This window comes from Pelodiscus sinensis, chromosome 19 (assembly GCF_049634645.1).
Source record: "Pelodiscus sinensis isolate JC-2024 chromosome 19, ASM4963464v1, whole genome shotgun sequence".
Taxonomy (NCBI): Eukaryota; Metazoa; Chordata; order Testudines; family Trionychidae; genus Pelodiscus; species Pelodiscus sinensis.
In genome coordinates this window covers 30,162,378-30,183,314 of record NC_134729.1, presented here as the reverse complement: position 1 = coordinate 30,183,314, position 20,937 = coordinate 30,162,378, and the positions used below count along the sequence as shown (strand labels likewise).

At 43.3% G+C, this 20,937-nt stretch overlaps 1 protein-coding gene across 18 annotated transcripts in view; it reads left to right on the top strand.

The window, feature by feature from the left end:
* Nucleotides 1–20,937, top strand: part of ZFR2 (zinc finger RNA binding protein 2) — a 116,088-nt gene that overhangs the window by 2,451 nt on the left and 92,700 nt on the right. The window contains exons 1-5 of one of the 18 annotated variants that reach the window (XM_075903329.1): nucleotides 5,141–5,213; nucleotides 5,300–5,500; nucleotides 7,559–7,676; nucleotides 10,589–10,823; nucleotides 11,096–11,315. The exons of 10 other annotated variants lie outside the window; for them this stretch is intronic. The gene's annotated coding sequence lies outside the window, so the exon portion shown is untranslated. 7 more of the 18 variants (XM_075903332.1, XM_075903327.1, XM_075903328.1 and 4 more) reach the window with 7 other exon arrangements.

Below are 20,937 nucleotides of genomic sequence, written 5' to 3'. Positions count from 1 at the left end.
TGCTTCTGTAAACTCCACTCCAATTCATCTGATGAAGTGAGTTTTACCCACAAAAGCTTGTGCCCTGATAAATCTGTTAGTCTCTACTGTGCCTCAGGACTCCCTGCTATTTTCCGCTATTCCTTGTTATCTTCAGAGGACTGTGGCTTTTCCAGGAATTTCTTTACTAACTTAACATGCCCCAGTATGACCAGGCTGTTGCTTCCCCAGGGCTTTGCTTGCTTCAAGGATTTGCTCTCCCAAGGGGCTTTCATTCTCCAGATTCTTCTGATGCTTTTAAGAATTTCTTCTGTTCTCCCATCAATCCTCAGAATATCTCATCTCATTGTTAGGGGGTGCTCTACATTGAGGAATTTTTTCCTTAGACACACTGTCATATCTCAGGGTGCCTTACCACCTTCAGAAATCTCAGTTCTCCATGCTTTTGTTCTCTCCTTGTTCAATATACTGCTTTTCCCAAGAATGTGTCTGGTTCCCTATCTTTCTCCCTTCCCTCGCACTCTTCTTCCTCCAGGACTCCCTTCTTTCTCTTCCCTGGAATGCTTTGTCTCTCCTGTATATTCACCTCTCTCCCTTCCAGTGCCAAGCCTCTCCAAGGATCCTCTCTGTTTTCCTTTTCCTGCTTGGTCACTCCGTCTTCTCAGAGGATCCTCTTTATTTCCCCCTCACTCCCACCTTCCATTTGCTCACCCATTTTTACAGTCTTTCACAGTGTACAATGGTTGTGTTAGCCAGCCAGTTCAAAAGCACTACTCCATGAGGGTAAGACCCTTGTGTGTGGATGAACTCAAGTTCCTTATTTCCAGGGTCCCACCTCACAGTTGCTCTGAAATTACTGCTGTTTATAATCTTTGAGTTTTTAAAATATTTCACCCTGATTTTACCCACCTCTCTGTTAATATTTTTAATAGAGGGGGAGCATTCCATGATTTTGGTAAGTGGTCAAGGGCCCCGCTTTTACAGAGGGGTGCAGGGTGTGGGATGGAGGTTGAGTGCAGAAGGAAGCTTGGGGTAGGAGACTGGGGTGCAGGAGAGTTTGGGTGAAGGACAAGGTTTCGACCTGGGGCAGGGTCTTTCAGTGCAGTGTCTGGGAGGGGGTATGGATGTAGGAAAGGATTCTGGCTTGGGGAGGAGTATAGGAAGGGGTGCAGGGTCTGGGAGGGAGTTGTGACCTGGAGAACGTAGGCAAAGTGGAGACAGTGTTTGGGTGGTGGCCTGGGTCAGGTAGCTGGGAGGAAGAGAGCAGGTGGGTGCCAGGTGCAGGCTCTTCCTGGGGTGTGTTTACCTAGGTGGCTCCCAAGCCAGTAGCCCTGCAGGAACCTAAGACAGGCTCCCTGCCTGTCTGCTGCAGCTCTTGGTTGGTCAGCTGGCTGCTCCAGCTTCTCTGCTCCAGGCACTGGAGAGAGAGAGAAGGCTTCACATGCTGCCCCTGCCTCCAGCAAAATTTCTCAGCTCCTGTTGGCCAGAAATGTGCTAATGGGAGCTGAGAGATTTTACTAGGGGGGCCAGAGCAGCATGTGAAGTCTCTGCTTCCCTTCCCAATGTCCACAGCAGCCAGCTCTTTAAGCTGTGTGGGCTGCTCTGTAGTAAGGGTCCTGGTGAGGTGGCTGTGGGCCAGATGTGGCAGTTTTCTTTTTTTCCTTACCAAAATAGCTCCCAACTGGAGTTGTAGGGAGGCAGCAAATCATGCAGTTGGAAACTCTTCTCTACCCCAGTATTTCCAAGGAGGTTTGCGTGTGTTCTTTTCCCAGCCCAGCTCACATCAGAAACCAACATCTAGCCAGATGGTATTTTTTATGGTATTCATGCAGCTATTGCACTTAGGTTAAAAACTACATTGCAATCTTACACTATCGAGAGAGTTGGAAATTATTCACCATTGCAATTAAAATCTTGTAAATTTCTCTCAGCTTTTCCAGTGGTGTTGGTGGCTACTTTTTTGGTCTTAGGATTTTTAAGATATGTTCCAGAGTTGGTGGAGAAAGACAGTGGGCATTTGTGAAGTGTGTGAGCTTTTGAGAAACAATGCACTTGATAGCTGCAGTCATTTGGCTGCTTCTTGAACAATAGTATTTTGCTACTACTGCTCGTGGCACATTTTCATTAATGGAAAGTGCATGTGTCACTGATGTGATTCGAGCAGAGAATCTGACTTTTTCAATTGTATTTGCATTCTTAATATCATTTTTGACAGGCTGTTTGCCAGTTCTATCTTTTGTGTACATATAAAGAGGCCTAGTTGCATATTGTTAATCTTGCATAGTCTTATCTTTCTACAGAAACATTTTTAAGTACTGAACCTATGTTTTCAACCTGATGTGGAAAATACAGTAATTACTCGTTTAACACGTGCCCACTTAACACATTTTCACACTAGCATGATTTTTTTGGGAACATTTTTTGAATAACACGACCGTCCCCGAAATAACACAAAAATAATCAAGTGGCAGACTACTTCACATTGCGGGATAAGTTGGTGAAAACAGTGGTAATACGCATGAGTGGATGAATACACGTGGTCACAGCGCTTCTCCACTCACTCACATGTTTATCTTTGTTTTAACAAAGCGTGGCGACTTGTGTTGCTAGATACCTAATGTTGATGACCCAGCACCAGCAAAAAATTGACTTCGCCACCACCACCTGAAACGCAACCCCTACTTTTTCCATTATTTTTAATGGGAAAATTGACCCCGCATAGCACGTTTTCGCTTAGCACGAACATTTTCAGAAACACATCTATAGTGTTAAATAAGGAATTACCATACTGTGAATTTTAGAGAGAAAATTCAAACAATTATTGTCACTTTTCCACTCATAAAAATAAGTTCCTTAAAGCATTTTAAGATGCTATACTTCTATAAACATGAAAAGCCAACATTTGTCTGAATCTCTCTATAAAAACAAATTGTCCTGTGGAATGACAGAGTGATGTCATCACGTCATCTGCATCCTCATGCTGCTGCTTACTTCCGTCCTCAGCTGCTTGCTGTGGCCAGCCTCACACCGTCCCCTCCAGCCATGGGCTGCTCCAGCTCCGGCTTCATGCCTCGGGGAGGAAAGGGCCTGCACTTCCGGGGAGGAGCTGCTGGGACTGGGTCCCCTCCTCCATCTGGGTCCAACCCACCTGGCCACCCCGTGTCCTCTGGGGGAGCCACTGCTGGAGTGCTGCATTGGTGAGAGCCACATATGGGTGCTCCAGGGAGGTGGGAGCTGCACAGCCTCCTTCCTCCTCCGCCCCCCCCTCCCACCCCTGGTCTCTTGCCAGTGAGTGGGATAGGGATACAGAGGGTGCAGGAGCAAGCTAGGGGCACGGTGTAGAGCAGTGGTCACCAACCAGTAGATTGGGATCTACTGGTAGATCTTGGAGCCTCAGACCGGTGATCTTGACAGGTTTGGCCAAGAGGTTATCAATCCCAGCACTTCAGCTGCCCTTCCCCTCACCCAATTGTTGCACATCTCCTGCCCTTTGCCTTGGAGCTGTCCTCCCCTCAGGAGACTCTGCTTTCTGAGCAGGGCAGGGGAGGAAGAAGAGTGGACACTGATGTCAAGGTACCCCACTCCCATCCTGTATCCTAACTCCACAGAGCAGAGAGGGGGCACAACAGGACTTGGGATGGAGTTTTCTGGCTGCTTTTGGGAGTAGTGCAGGGCCAGGACAGGGGTAAGCCTGCCCCACTGTGCCACCACCCAAGAGCCACCTGCGGTAAGCAGTGCCCAGCTGGTGCCCACATCCTGAAACCCTACTCCAGTCATGAACTCCACCCTGCACCCCAAGTCCCTGCCCAGCTCCGAGCACCCCTGCATCCTAACACCCTCCCACAGCCTGCACCTAGAACCCCCTCGGACACCTCAACTGCCTGCCCCAGGCTCAGCTCAGCCCTTCATGCTCCATATTCCTTAATCCAAGACCAGAGCCTGCACCCCAACCCTGTGCCCCAGACTGGTGAACGCGAGGAAGGGTAAGGGAGGGAGGGAGAGAGGGAGGATGGAATGAGCAGGAGAGGGGGGCCTCACAGGAACACAAAGGAGGCGGGGCAAGGGTATTTGGGTTTGAGGTAGATCTTGGATTGCATTTAAACTCAAAAAGTGATCTCGTGCTCAAAAAGGTTGGAGACCCCTGGTAGTACGCTGAGCAGCCAGGGGGAGGAGAGGGTAGTGGTGCGTGGAATGGCCCGAGGGGGTGGGGGTTGGCAAGTGTAGCAAGCAGGGCACACAGTCCCCGATTTCATTTATAAAACCATAAATGCAGCTGCTTTCTCAGTGTTCTGGTTTGGTTGATAAAATGTACCACAGCTGCATGTGTGACACCACCATAAGTATGAAGATTTGAACAGCTTAAGTGCTTTCAAGAGCACTTTGTGATAGCTGCTTGTCATAGAATCATAGGACTGGAAGGGACCTTCAGAGGTCATCAAGTTCAGTCCCCTGCATTCATGGCAGGGCTAAGTGTTATCTAGACCATGCCTACACCGCTGTTAAAAATATCCAGACACAGAGATTCCACAACCTTCCTAGGCGATATATTCTAGTGCTTAACTATCCTAAAAGGAAGTTTTTCCTAATGTCCTACCTAAACCACTCTTACTGCAATTGAAGCCCGCTGCTTCTTGTTCTATTCCCCCATGGTTAAGAAGAATTTGTTTTCTATCTCCTCCCTTGTAATAACCTTTTACATACTTGAAAACTACATCCTCTATTCTCTTTTCCAGACTAAACCATTACAGTTCTTTCAATCTTGCCTCAGAGGTCACTTTTCTAGACCTTTAATAGACCTTTAATAATTTTTGTTGCTCTTTTCTGGAGCTTCTGCAATTTATCCACATCTTTCCTGAAATGTGGTGTCCGGAATTGGACTCAGTACTCCAGTTGAAGCCTAATAAGCACAGAGTAGAGTGAAAGAATTATTTACTTGTGTCCTACTTATAAATGCCAGCATGTTTGTTGCCCCCCCTCCCAAAAAAAGCAAACGTGTTACATTGTTCATTTTGCTTGTAATCCACTATGACCCCTAGATCCTTTTCTGCAGTACTCAGTCCTGAGCAGTCACTTACCATTTTGTATCTGTGCAACTGATTGTTCCTTTTTTAATGGAATATTTTATATTTGTCTTTATTGAATTTCATCCTATTTATGTCAGACCGTTTCTCCAGGTTGTCCAGATCATTTTGAATTTTAATCCTGTCTTACAAAGTACTTACATCCTCTCCCAGGTTGGTATCATCCAGAAACTTTATAAGTGTACTATTACATTATCTAAATCATCTGTGAAGATACTGAACAGAACTGATTCCTCCAGGATCCCACTTGTTATGCCCTTCCAGCATGACTGAAACATTGATGGCTACTCTCTGGGAACAGTTTTCTAACCAGTTATGCATCCATCTTATAATAGCTCCATCTTGGTTGCATTTCCCTGGTTTGTTTATGAGAAGATCATGTAAGACGGTATCAAAAGATTTACTGAAGTCAAGCTATACCAGGCTTGTTACTCTATCAGGTTGGTTTGACATTATTTATTCTTGACATATCTATGCTCTTATTTAATCAACCTTATCTGTTGACTTTAAGACAATTAACTTGTTTAAGAATTTTTAAACTTATTTTCCTATTTTAGCCTCTGATTCTGCCTCATTTTTCACTGACATTAACAATGATAGGCGGCCAATCACCACCAAACTTTCTGGCTAGTCTTAGGATTTAATATTAATATATTCTTGCACATCAGAATAACGCAACTTCTGTAAGTAGAATCAGATACAATATGGATGTTTTGTGACATTTAACTAATTTACATATTTTCACGTTGTGTTTCTGCTTGGTTGATGATAGTTGAAGCTCCCACAGCACATTAAATTTAAATACATACTTGTAAATCTAGTACCTATTTCTCATTATCTTAAGTATAAAGAATGTGGTGGTATGAGCATCATAAAGATAGCTTAATAGATGACTTGATTTTTATGACACCTACCTACCATCTAACAAATTTGTGACACTACTATGAAAGATAAAACCTCGCAATTAAAACTGCGCTCTCCAACTTTGAAAAAAGAGGGTTTCCCACTTCAACAAATTGTGGCTCTTTATTCTAAAATGAAGCTATTGCACAGATCCAAGGCTTTAGAAGTAAAGATATGAGCTGTAACTATTTCTATAAGTGTGCAGAAGTTCAAAGTCACATTTAATCCAGTTTTGGAGTGAAATGAAGTATAGGGTATTAAAAACTTTGTAAAGTACTTGACCACCCGGTCTGATTAGGGTTTTAAAAGCTGAAATGGGAACCTTAAATGCTATATGCTTACCATCTGATAGCTAGAATGTTGTGACCCAACAAGTAGATTTGCTCCACTCTTACCAAAATTACATGCTGTATTGCATTACATAGATGACAGATCATCTTTTTAGATAGTCCCATAAATGTAGCAAATTATATCTTATTATAAGGTTAAAAACACTGTCCCTTAGTTGCCAGAACAGATGCAAGTAGAAGCGTTGCATTCTAGCACTGTTACTGAAATGGGAAATCCCCTCTCACTCCTCAGTGTGCCTGACCATTGATCTACTGCTCTTAGCCCTTGTCAAAGTATAATCTTAAATCTAGATTAGGGATTTAAGGACTAGTCGATTTCCCCCCAGTGCTGCCTCTAACAGATAGAGGCAGCAAAGGGGGGAAAAGAGGGGGTACTTCAAAGGGGCAGTGCTGCGCAGCTGAGCCCGGGGTAAGCTGTGCAGCCCTGCCCCTTTGAAATGCCAGCTCAGTGTTTGAAAGGGAGAGTGCCGCACAGCTGAGCCTGGGATTAGCTATGTGGTGCTGCGGCACATGGAGCCTTGGGTCAGCACTCCCAGCTGATCCTGGGCTCCAGACCGGCATTTCCACAGAACCCAGCTGACCCTGGGTTCTGGGGAAATGCCATGCAGAACTGCGGTCAGCTGGGGCGTCCCCAGCTAACCCCAGCTCTGCGTGGCATTTCAAATCGGCAGCGTGGCATGGAGCCCAGGGTTGCCTGGGAATCCCTGCTGACCCCAGGCTCCATGCTACACTGCTGCTTTGAAATGCACAAGAGCCCCTGCTGGGAACTCTTGTACATTTCAAAGCTGGCACGCGACCTGCAACCTGGAGTCAGTGGGACTTCCCGCTGGCCCCGGGCTGCATGCAGAGTTCTGCATTCCTCCTTTGAAGTGTACAAGAGTCCCAGTGGAGGCTCTTGTACATTTCAGAGGAGGAATGTGGAAGTTGCTATCGATTAGTCGAAGTTGAGTAGTTGATGGGAATTCCGTCAACTAGTAAAATAACAGTTAACATTATTTAGGGAATCGGGTACATCATTCTACTGGAGTGGGAGGCATAAGGAAATATATTCTGTGCACATCACTTGCTTGAAACAATCTGCGTAATTTAAGTCTTGGAAGGGTTCAGTCTTGGCCAGTTTTTTGTCATTAATCCCCAAATTTGTCAGACACCACAATAGCAAGGTGATAAGAGAAATATACAGTGGGGTATCATCAGCATAATTATGATAACCCAAGGCCTATCTCTCAAAAATCTCTCCCAAAGGCAACATATAGTTGAAAAGCACCGGCGTCAAAACCAGCCAATGGGGAACTTCACATGCAATCCCATTACAGGCAGACGGAAGATCACCCATCACCACCGACTGGGAGCACTCTGTCAGGTATGACTAACACCAGTTCAAAATGGTCCTGGTCATACCCAGCCTGGCCTTCAAATGATGCAGTAACATAATGTTCCACAGTATCAGGATGCTGCAGATACCAAACTATCAGTAATGAAATGCCTTTCCTAGTAATATTTAGGAATATTAAGAAGCGTGTAATTTGTTAATTGTGTAGTCAACAAAAATTTTGTCAACTACACGATTAATTAATAAGGGTTTGCATTGTAAATACTTCATCCCAGCTCAAGCCAAGTCTCAGCAACTACCCTTGCTACAGCTCTGCATTAGAAGCACTTTAAGAGCTGGTTTGGGGGCAGGCTGGCTTGGTCCAGAGGTAGTTGTCAGAACGCAGCTTGACCTGGGACTGAGCCAGCTTATTGGCCAGCCTGCTAAAAATGTATTTGAAGATCCATGGGAGGGGGAATTGTGTGTAGCTGATAGCCTTAACTGATAAGCACCTGTTTATTGGTTAATCGTTTAATCAACTACACTGTTACATCCCTACCATGCCCCTTAAAACCAATGTTGACTTGTAATATAGCTTGGTGTGTATTTTAGGAAAAGTTATCTCTTTACCTAATAGCTATGTCTAGTGCACCAAATAGTTCATACTACAGAAGACAGTATTGCATCTGTGATTTAAAATGTTTTTAATTAAGAACTTTAGACAGACACATTATTTCATGTGACTGATTCGGTCCTAGGGCCAAATCCATTATAATTTGAGTTGGACACAGAACATGGTTTCTAGAAAAGTGTTCCTTATTTGATGTTTTTAGGATGTCTCAAATTACATTAGTATTCTAGTAAGTGTCAGGTGTCTTTCTCCCACTTTTTACAGGATAGGAAATTGAGTAATTTTGAATAATGAAGGTAAAGAGAGTTTTATTTAGGAGAATATTATAGAGCAACAATTACAATGAAATTTCAAGGCTGTTGTGTAATTTATCCTTGAGAAAAATTACTGAATGTAACAGAATATATTTTTTAAAAGAATGGTAAACATTTTAAATATTACATGTAACTCAGAATGAGGGATCTAAAATCCATTTAATTGGTTAACTGGTTAAACGTAGTGCTACTATGTTAACCCGGGGGTGGACAATAATTTTCTTGGGAGACCACTTCACAAATTTTGGTCCGTGGTTGCGGGCCAACTATAGATCCCCTGAAGGAACCTTGGGCAGAAGGAGCTACAGAGAGAGACAAAGAGAGTGTGTGAAAGAAAAACTCTTTGTGTGTGAGACAGACTTTGTGACACAGATTGAATGGGTGTGGCAGTGTGTGTGACAGTGACTGTGTGTGGGGGGGGCACAGAGATAGTGTGTCACGGACTGGAATGTGTGATAGTGACACAGTCATGCTTTGTATCTTTAAGGGAAATCTGTCCTGCTCTGTTGTCTCCCTCATCTCCCACTCTGCACTCCTCTGAATCACTTAGGGTATGTCTACACTACCCTCCTAGTTCGAACTAGGAGGGTAATGTATGCATACCGCACTTGTTAATGAAGCCCGGGATTTGAATTTCCCGGGCTTCATTAGCATAAGCGGGGAGCCGCCATTTTTAAATCCCCGCTGCTTCGAACCCCGTGCAGCGCGGCTACACGGGGCTCGAACTAGGTAGTTCGGACTAGGGTGCCTATTCCGAACTACCGGTACACCTCGTTTCACGAGGAGTAACGGTAGTTCGGAATAGGAACCTAGTCCGAACTACCTAGTTCGAGCCCCGTGTAGCCGCGCTGCACGGGGTTCGAAGCAGCGGGGATTTAAAAATGGCGGCTCCCCGCTTATGCTAATGAAGCCCGGGAAATTCAAATCCCGGGCTTCATTAGCAAGTGCGGTATGCATACATTACCCCGCTAGTTCGAACTAGGAGGGTAGTGTAGACATACCCTCAATGTTCACAGTTCAGATTGGAGCAGCTCTGCTGTGTATCTACTTCTCCCTGACCTATGCTCTGCAGGAATCGGGCAGAGACACACTCTGACTTCAACACTGTCCTCTCTCCTTCATCCCCCCTCCCCCCGCCCACCTTCCCATTCTGCACAGCTAGCAGGAGAATCCTGAGAGCATCACAGCTACAGGACAGAGACAGATTGGGGTGGAGGGGCAGCTCAATACATGTTGCTGGCAATAAGAATGCATGCTCTGCTAATCAGTTGGGTGGGCTGAAGAGAAATGCTTGGTGGGCAGGATCCAGTCCCTGGGCCTGATTTTGCCCACCTCTGGTTTAACCAGTTAACCAATTAAAATGTGGAGGGGCAAATCCAGGCTAGTCCCACCCCCTGCCATGGTACCAGAAATGGCAACCCTGGGAAGGGCCGCCACTTCTGGCCTCATGCAGAGCTGGAGCAGGTCTCCACTTGCGACGGATGGGGGACTTCTGGGTACCAGTTAACTGTTACCTGGTAAGCGTCATCTGTTAAGGGAGATGCTTTTCTATTCACATCCCTACTCAGAACCTACATCTTGACTTTAATATAGTTAGGGATATTAAAATCCTATTAAGTAAATGTGTAACTGCTGAAATTTTCAGCGGTTACATGTTTACATGCAGGGGACAGTTGGGTCCCTGGAAGCCGATGCATGTAGGGAGCAGGCTTTTAAGCTGGATCCCCGCGTGTACTAGGAGACTCCGTATAACCATGAAGGTTGACCGATGAGCCTGGGTTCATCAGTTAACCGTGTACACGGTGCACTTTTGCATCTCTAGTATCAAGAAATATGATCCAAAATGAAACATCAGCCATAAAAGATCTGGATAAGGAGAAGTCTGGAGATTAATGTGAGAACAGAGGCACAGGCAGGAGAAACAAAAATGAAACTGAGCAGCATATTCCAGAAGTCTTGAGGTCTTTCTGTGTGTAAGCTTCATTGATTTGAGATCAACCATACTATTCTCTCACCAGAAAACAAAAACCTAAAATGGCAGCAGACCGTAAAAGAGACCCAGTATGGGACTGTTTTAAAGAAGTTTCTCTACCTGTGGGTAATACAAGCATGAGTGCAAAATGTAAACACTGCAACAAAAAATGCAAAGCCTGGTTTCCCAAATGAAGCAACATCCTGAGAAGTGTTCCTTCTCAGGAACAAGCTGTGTTGAAGATGATGAAAGGAACATGTCTGAACATGCAGGAGCTTCAGGTTGGTAAACTTTTTTATTTCATATTTCTTTCTTAAGGACTATCTGTCTTCCTTCTGGATTATTCTTGCATTTTCATGCTTGAGTACAAAATATAGTTGTTGTTTTATGGCACTATCATTTTGATGCAGTAGTGATAATAAAATAAACAGCTGAAATAAGCAGATCTTGCTTTTACAATTTCACCTTTAAAGTAGTACTGAGTGTCAGTGAGTAATACTAAATGAACAATATGAATAATCATTAAATAACTGCATTGACTTATTTTGTTTAGGAGAGTCCATCCTCAACATACAGGATTCTGAAAACTATCCACCTTCAAGATCACCATCTTTTTCTATAGTTTCAGAGTTATCTGCCAAGGATAGAGGCCCAGTCACATCATGTGTGTCACATTGCTACAGTATATCACCTGTAGCAAAAAGAAAAAAAACCTCTATCATCCAGAGACAACCAAGATAAGTTTGTGATAAGAACCAGCAGATTAGAAAGAGGTAATGGATTAAAAATGTTGCCCTATTTGTTTATGCAACAGTCTCTTCTTTCCATATGATTGAGAACCCACACTTCATGAACGTGGTTCAATCATTAAGACAAGGATACAGTCCACCCAACAGAGCAGATGTTGAAGGCAAATTGCTGGATAAAGTGTATGAAAGAGAAATTGAGCAGTGTGCAAAAAGACTAGAGGGTAAAATGGTTAACCTGGGTCTTGATGAGTGAAGCAATGTCCACATTTATCCTGCTTATGTGCTTGTGTGACAATAGAAGAAGGGAATGTTTTCCTAAGGAAAAACACACACAGCAGAATGCTTACAAGAAGTAGCAGTAAAAGCTACAACAAACTGAAATAAATTCAAATGTCTAGTATGCAGCTTGGTCACAGACAAAGCTGCAGATGTATCCAAGATTAGAAGAAATTTTGAAGAGTGAAGAGAGAGTCCCAAGCTAATAACATATGATTGCAGTGCTCCTTTGATGCACCTCCTAGCCAAAGAATTCAGTGTTCCAGAAATAAAGGCTAATGTTGAAATGGCAAAATACTTCCATAACAAACACTTTGTAGCAACTGCTCTGAAAATAGTGGGAGGAACCAAGCTAACTCCTCTCCTTCCCCTGCCCCCCCAAGACTTGCGATGGAAGTCAGTAGTGGACTGTTTCGAACACTATATCAAGACCTGGCCTAATCTGATAAGTTTGTGAACAAAATCGTAAAAAAATAGACGACACTGTCACAGTCAAAATTCTCAGCATTGGGCTTAGAGAAATGTTGCACACGTGCTGAGTAACCCTGAAGCCTATTTCTGTAACCTTGAACAAAATACGGGGAAATAGCTGTTTTATTGCTGATGCTGTTGAAATTTGAAAGGAGCTGAGTGAGAAATTAAGAGAAAATGGCAATTACAGAGTTCAATTATAAGCATTAAAAAAACAAATATGACCAGCACCATCTCCAGCTTATTTTACTGCAAATATTCTCAATACTCAGTATCAGGGTCAAACCTTAACTGATGAAGAAGAGGCGTTGGCTATGACATGGGCATCCAGCAGTCCTCTCTCCATGATGCCAACTATAATAAATTTCAGAGTTAAGGGTAAACCACTCAAGAAATATGTTTGCTGATGATGTTTTAAACAGTCACACCAGTGAATTGGTGAAAGTCACTTAAGCAGTTGGATTCAGAGACTGTTGAAATGATGATCTCACTTTTAACAGCAGTAGTTTCTTCTGCTCATATAGAAAGAATATTTTTCTTCCTTTTGGATCAATTCATTCCAGACTGAAAAATCTTTTGGGATCTGAAAAAGCAGGAAAGCTTGTTTTTCTTTTCCAGATTATGAACAAACAGGAAAATGAAGATGAAGACGACTGAGCTAGCTGTAGAAGCTAATATTTTATGTTTCTCATGTTGTTCTGGCTGACAGTCAATTTAATTTTATTAAATATTTCATGTAACTATTTTAGTTAAAAACAATTTTAACAAAAACAAGCCTAATTTTAAAAAACTCAAATGTTTAACTAAATTCAAAAATTTGTTTTGTTAAAATGTTTTGTTTGCTGTTGAAGAAAAAAATCCAGAACACATAACGTTGTTGCTTTAGTTAAATAAAACAATTTACATGTCTGTCTGGTGATATTCTCCTTCTAATACAGTATGGAAAGAAAATCCTCCAAGTAATGATTAACCTATTGATATGGAGATTGTTCACCTCCCAATGACTTCATATGTACCTGCTTCAGTTATCTTTGGTGAATGAAGTAACCAAATAGTCATTCATTTTCTGATATAGCTGTACAACTAATCTGAAAAGTTTTCAAAATAAGTCACTTTAAAAATGTATACCATGTATCCTCTAAAAATGAAACCTACATTTGTCTCTGAGTTGTGAAGAATATGTATTAAGACTGTCACAACCAACAAGGCCACACTTTTATGTAGAAAACAATGGTTAAATTGAGTCTTCCTGACTAGTGATTTAAATCAAATCCACCCTTTAAATCTGTTATTCAGAAATCTATTTTGTATTCTTGATGTTTGCCTGTGTTGAGTCGTAAATGTTAACCGATGAACCTAGGCTCATTGGTTAACCGTGTACACAGTTACACTTTCACATCCCTAGTTTTGATTGTATATTAATTTGCTTTCATTATATTGAGTAAGCAAGCACCTTCTTGCAAGTGTGTGTTTATAGATGATAAATAACTGAGCATTGAGAGTGTTTTTGGTCACAAGCAGGCTTTATTTTGGTTTCTGTTTACATTTGGAGATTCTTTCTCATACTTATACAAATATAAAAGTGTAAAAATTAGTTATCAATTATGCAATTTTTGTCTTAATTAGTACTATTAGGATAGAAGGATGAATGGAACCACAAAACACATGAAGTTATTTCTCACGCTGTATAACTCTTTTAAATATACCAAATACACAACAATATAACATGCACAATTTGATGTGCTTATGGGGGAGAAGAGGGGTGTCAAAATAGTAATATTGAGTTTAAAATTCTAGCAGAATAATATTCTGCATACACATATGTAGCTCCCATTACTTCTAGCTTTAATGGACAAATGTGGTCTTAAGGTGGTACAGTACTCAGAATTCCTTGGAGTCAGAGTGCAGCGAGAGGAAGTATGGGCCAAAGACTGAAATGCTGCCTGTGCGATAGTATAGTCAGTTTAAATTCCTGAGACGCAGCATCACACAAGATGTCTAGCTGTAAAATGGGTATAATAGCGCACATTTCCTTGCTTTCAGGGGTATTGTAAAAATAAATTAACATGAAAGATTGTGAGATAGAGGCTGTGTTGCATTGGAGGAGTGCTGGCCAGCACCTCGTGACTAAGGGGTTAAACTCAGGTAGCCAGCAAGGGTGTTGACAGGAGTCCAGAAGAACTAATGGAGATACAGTGCTGAAATTCGAATTGTATTTAGATACCTTACCTGCTTGCTCTCTTAGCATCTTCTAAGTTAAGGGCTGGAGGGAGCAAAATGCAGTAATTAGAATTACCAGGCTTACAAGGAATATTGAGTATAGAAGTGGACTGAACCAGGAAGGGATCATGAGTAAATAAAGGAAAAAAGTGAATTTAGTTGAGATCAGGGTTTTTTTTGTTTTGTTTTGGTTGCTTGGTTAACCTTCTCTATGTGAACCTATGCCTTCTCTCCCCCATTCACTGCCTAAGAGAAGTTCTCTGTGTTTTTTACTTAGTTGCTATATAACACCTAGCAACCAAGTATGCTTTATCAAGAATATCTTTTTTGTTAATAAAATCACCTTTTTTAAGGCAATGATTTGATTCTTGGCTCCTGGAAAGAAACAGGAGGTCTGTCTGTGTGTATATATGCAAGCCTCAGACTAAGAGATCAGCTATCAGAGACCACAGTCTGTTTTCTCTTTTTTTTTTTTTTTTTCCTAGCTCTCTTGTGGTAAAGGAGCTTGGGGGTACCCCTTTGGAAGAAGTCCAAGTGCTTCCTTCCTGGGTTCAAGAAGAAAGGGTTTTTTTCTTATGTTTCACTTGGTGGTGGCAGCTATCCCCCTCAAAGTCAGTGAATCTGTGACACTGGGGAGTTTTTGTTAAGTAGAGCCTATTAGAAGCAGTGTATTTAAGGTCTCTTGTGGGCCCCATGTTTTGCACTCGGCGTGCCATAGTGGGGAACAGCTCTGACAGAGGCCATATGAGTGCTTAACATAGCATATTAGCATATAGGCTAGGTCTACAATATACCCCTCTGTTGGCAGAGGGATGTAAATAAAGCACATTGAAAATGCAAATGAAGTGGGGATTTAAATATCCCGCACTTCATTTGCATAGTCACGTTCTGACACTGTTTCGAAACTGAAAATGTGGTTTAGACGCAGTTCTGATGACAGCGGGGTGATTTTTCGACAGATCCTGTACTCAAAAAACAAAGATAGCTTCCCCAGTTATCACCCCTGGTATCGTTATCTCATAGATACTAGCCCTCCCCCTACCCCCACCCCCTTTCTGTTTTAAATCTGATTTGTCAGTTTTATAATGTGTTCACTTTTTTTCATTGTATTCCTTTGCTATATATGGTCATGCCAATTCTCTTCCAGAATTGGATCTGAGGAAGTGGGTCTGTCCCATGAAAACTCATCACCTAATAAACCATCTTGTTAGTCTTTAAAGTGCTACATAGTTCTCTAGATTAAGAACAAGTAGTGAAGTGTAATACAAAGTGGGGAATTTTAAATAAATTACTCTTGGAATTGTGTACTTCAAAGAATTCTTGGGTTTTGTAATTTTGTCTTAATGGATACTACATTTAAATTACTGGGGTTTCCAGGCGTAAATGCTGTTGACCACAATGTCTTGCTCTTTAGAGATTGATTAACATTGTCTGCACTAAACCTGTATCGTGTTGTGGTGTTAACATGTTGAAGAGAGCGTGTATATTTAAACAATTGCATAGCAGGATATAAAATAATTAAGGTTGTCACGTGATTAAAAATTAATTGCGATTAATCATACTGCTAAACAATAATAAAATACCATTTATTGGTATTTTCTATAGTTTCAAATATGTTGATTTCAGTTATAACACAATACAAAATGCACAGTGTTCACTTTATATTTTTTATTACAAATATTTGCACTGTTAATATTTTGCAGTTTATCTAATACAAGTACTGTAGTGTAATCTCTATATCATTAAAGTTGAACCTACAACTATACAAGTATGTCAAAAAAATAACAGCATTAAATAAAAACGTCCACTCAGGCCCAGTCTTAGGGCAAAGTGACCAAGGCAGTTGCGTTGAGCCCCGCGCCTTCAGGGCTCTGCGCCAGCTCGCTAGCTGTATTTATCCTCACACCACCTGTGTAAGGTATCCTGAGGAAATGAAACACAGAGGATAGGATTCATGAGGGGGTTTTAGGCAAAGCAATGCTCAGTAGTGAGAGGGAAGCTTGGAGAAGGTTGTGCATTGTCCGTGCACTCTGTCAGCATCATGGCGGAGCCCAGCGACTCTCTTGTCCACCTCCAGCAGCCCCCCAGTGCTGGCTGCACCAGCCGCCAAACTCATTTGCAGGGATGCCTGCAAGTTGTAGGAGATTATCGGTCAGTGGGTCTGGGAGGTGCAGCTGGGCCAGGGTGGGGAGCCTGACTGCCGAGGAGGGTCCTGTGGTATGGGGATGTGCTGGCAGCTGGACGTACCAGTGTTTGCTCTCCATGGGCTGGAGGCTATTCTCACTGTGGTGGGTGCACCTGATTCTGCAGTGGCTGCAAACTTTATTTCTGAGGCCCCAGTGGGAGCCACCTTGGGCCGTGCAAACTCTCTGGCTGGGCTTGCTCTCAGTCCTATTTCTTGTTCAACCAGTCACTCAGATAAACAAGCTTGTTTACATTTGCAGGAAATCATGTTGCGTGCTACTTCTCCACAATGTCCCCTCAATGTGAGAACAGGAATTCACATGGCACTGTTGTACCTGGTGTTGCATGGTATTTACATGTCAGATGCATTAAAAATTCATGTCCTTTCATGCTTCAACCACAATTCCGCAGGACATGTATCCATGCTGATGATGGGATCTGCTTGATAACAATCCAGAGCAGTGCAGACTGATGCAAATTCATTTTCATCATCTGAGTCAGATGCCACCAGCAGACGATTGATTTTTTTTTTCTTTTATTGGTACAGGTTCTGTAGTTTCCACATCAGAGTGTTGCTCTTTTAAGATTTTTGAAAGCATGTTCCACACCTTGTCATTTTCAAATTTTGGAAGGCAGGTTCTTAAACCTTGGTTCAAGTGCTGTAGCTATTTTTAGAAATCTCACATTGTGTTTTGTCAAATCTGCAGCAAAAGTAAAATGAACATGTGCTAAGTCATCATCCAAGACTACTAAAACATGAAATATATGCAGAATGCAGATAAAACAGACATACAATTCTCTCCCAAAGAAGAAATTTGTCACAAATTTAATTAACATACTATATTTTTATCAAGTGTCATCAGCATGGAAACTTGTGCTCTGAAATTGTGGCCAAAGCATGAAGGGGCATATGAATGTTTAGCATATTTTGTACAGAAATATCTTGCAACCCTGGCTACAAAATTCCTACTCTAACTCTTCTTCTTACATCCTGGAGGCATAGTAAAGCAGAAGCTGGAAGCATTATCTTTGGTAAATGTAAACAAGTTTGCCTTATCAAGAATTAAGACTGAGTGGACTTATAGGCTCTCAAATTGTATGTTGTTTTGTTTTTGAGTTAAGTTATATAATGTCCCCTTCCCCTCCCTCACACACAAAAAAATCTGAATTTCTAAGTTGCACTTTCATGGTAGAAACTGCACTTCTCTGAATTGAACTGAAAAATGTATGATGTCTTTTGTTTTTACAGTGCAATTATTGAATCAATTGGTATTCTGTTTTTATTAGTTTTTTAATTGTGTGAATTAACTGTGATTAATTGACCATCTTAAAAATTACAGTATTTAATATGTGCAAAAATCTCCTGATATTTATTGGAGAAATAACCCACAATGAAAGGTAAACTGAAGGAATCCAAATCCTTTCATTCTTGTGCTAGATCCTCTGTTGGTACATTAGATTTTTGTTCTTAGGCTTATTGTTGGACGGAGTTCTGTGTACACCTTAAGTGTGTTAGGCTACGTGTACACTGCAGTGCTATTTCAGAAAGTATCCCAAAATAGCTATCTCGTGTCTTCACAGCAAGCCCGTTATTTTGAATATAATAGGCTCACTATTATGATGTCCTTGTAAACCTCATTCCACGAACAGTAAGGGACGTATAGATAGCGCCGAAGCATGAAATTAGCTATTTTGAAGTAAGATCAAAAGATATGCAATTTGCAGAGCTCAAATTGTATATCTTATTTCTACCTACGGTGCAGTGTAGACGCACCCTTAGAGGCAATATTTTCCCCCCATGTCATTTACCCTTGTACTCCAGTATAACCTTTGTGCTATGGATATTGTGACAAAGCTCTCATGAAAAACAGCATCCTGTGCTTCCTGGCAGATTTTGCTTGCTCAGAGGCTCACAGCAGCCCACAGTTTTAGGGACCACACCTAGGCCTTTAGTCTTCTGTTTGTTGAGCTCTTTTAATCATTGGCCAGCCTATTAGTAAAAACAGAGAATAAACTCCACAATCCTTTTTCCTGAGTGGAAATGGGGAGAAGGCTGTTGGTGGGGAGGGTGGACCCAGGGCCCTGTAATAACAGCTGCCTGTGTGAATCCCCAACACCTGCTAGAAGACAGCTCTAAGACTGCTGGGCTACCTTCCCCAGCATTTTCCTTCTCTCTGGTTTGTCCTCCTAGGCTACGTCTACACTAGCATGATTTTCCGAAAATGCTTTAACGGAAAAGTTTTCCGTTAAAAGCATTTTCGGAAAAGCACGTCTAGATTGGCAGGATGCTTTTCCGCAAAAGCACTTTTTGCGGAAAAGCGTCCGTGGCCAATCTAGACATGGTTTTCCGCAAAAAAGCCCCGATCGCCATTTTCGCGATCGGGGCTTTTTTGCGGAAAACACTACTGTGCTGTCTACACTGGCCCTTTTGTGCAAAAGTCTTTCAAAAAAAGACTTTTGCCCGAACGGGAGCAGCATAGTTTTTCCGGAAAAGCACTGATGATTTTACAATAGATCGTCAGTGCTTTTCCGGAAATTCAAGCGGCCAGTGTAGACAGCTGGCAAGTTTTTCCACAAAAGCAGATGATTTTGCGGAAAGACTTGCCAGTCTAGACACAGCCCTAGTGTTTGGTTGTCATGTCCTTTCCTCCTACTCTCAGCGTTGCCCTCCTCCATCCTCTCAGCTATATGAGTGCCCCAACTGTAGGCAAAGTTTCTTTTATAGCCAGTCTGACCTGGTTTTCTTAATTACCCCAGCTGTCCTAATTAGTCTAGGCTGGCCTGACTCTGCAGGCCTGCTCAATTAGCCCCAGGGATTCCATTGCCCCCAATAGCAGAAATGCAGGTGCAGCATTCCCTGTCGCACTGGGGAGACACTAACCTCCCCCTCCACCGCTGCCGATCTCCTGCCATGCGAGGAAGCACACAGCCCGGTGCCTCTTCCACTGAGGATTCTGACCCTGTTCTTGCTCCTAACCCCCATCCCACTCTTGTTCCCTGCTCAGACCCTCTCCCAACTGAATTTTCCAGTCCTTCTCCTGCTCCCCTTCCTCTTACTCCTTTTCCTAATCCCCCTTCTCCTCCTCCCCTTACTTCCTTAACTCTCCTTTCTCCTCTCCTCTCCCTGATCCCCTTCCTCACCTCTGCCCCCGGGGCTGCCATGTGCAGTTCAGACGTTGGCCCCTGAGAGGTGGTTTTAGTTTCTTCTGCTCCCAGTATGTCTGGGGCTGTTCTCCCTCTGCTACTGCCTCTACCATCTTCCCAGCAGGGACTTCAGGGTCCGTGCTTTCCTATGTTGATTGGTTGTGGGGCTCGCAGGGGAGTCTGGCCCAAAGACGTTCGAGGCCTGAGGCCACAACGTCCAATGCGCTGATGGGCAAAATGTGCAACTTCTTAGAAGGCATCCATGGTTCCAAGAACATGTGGCTCTTGCCCTTCAGCACCGGGGAGACTTCCATTTCATTCTCCAGACTATAAGGGCCATTTTGGGGGATGGTAAAGGGACTGGGCCACGGGAGGATGTGACCTACCAGCGGGCCTGCAGCTTCCATGATGTCCTCACATTTGAGTACGGTCAGTTTACTGTGGGGCCCAGTGGGGACTGCCAGCACTCCTGCCAGCGAGGAACTTCCCCAGCCCTCTCAATGCTGCCTTTCATCCTTGCCACTCTGAACACCTAGGGCAGTAGGCTGGGTGTCTGCCAGGAGGAGGGGTATTCTGTCATTTTCCTGTAGGAGACCCACACCGCTCCAGGTGCTGAGGCTGACTGGCAGCTTGATTTGGGAGACAGGATCTATTTCAGCCATCTGTTGGCCTGTTAGGCTGGAGTGGTGACCCTGTTCTCCTTGAGCCTACAGCCCGATGTGCTGGGGACTGCCTAGGTCGTGCAGGGTCATCTGCTGCTCCTCCAGGTTCGGGTGGAGGGGCTGACATTAAATCTTGTCAGCATCTATGCCCCGATGTTCAGCCTGGAGAGGCTCCACTTCTTCCAGCAGGCGTCTGCCTTCCTTAGCTCTCTGGATCCTCTTGAGTGAATGTCTGGTGCAACCTCCACCTTGTTGAGGACACTGCATTCACCTTTGTCTGGGTGGAGGGTCAACAGTCATTTCAATCCCGATTGGACTGCATTAATCTTTCTTGTCATCTTTCTCGGGCCCACTCCTCCAGCATTCGACTGGCCCTGTTCTCGGACCACCGCTTAGCCGTGGTGGCCTCTCTCTCCGTGGAGGGTCTGGGGCTGGCCTACTAGCATTTCAACAATAGCTTGTTGGGGGACGTGGGCTTCGTAATGTCCTTCTAGGAGTTCCGTCTGGCCTGGCATGGGCAGCGGTGTGCCTTTCCCTCCGCAAAGCGGTGGTGGGATGTGGGAAAGGTGCGCACTCTTGTTGCAACTAAACCCAGGAGGCCAGTTGGTGGGGGAATGCAGTGATAGAGCAGTTGGAACAGGAGGTTTTAGAGCTAGAGAGGCATCTTGCCACCTGCCCTTGAGATCCAC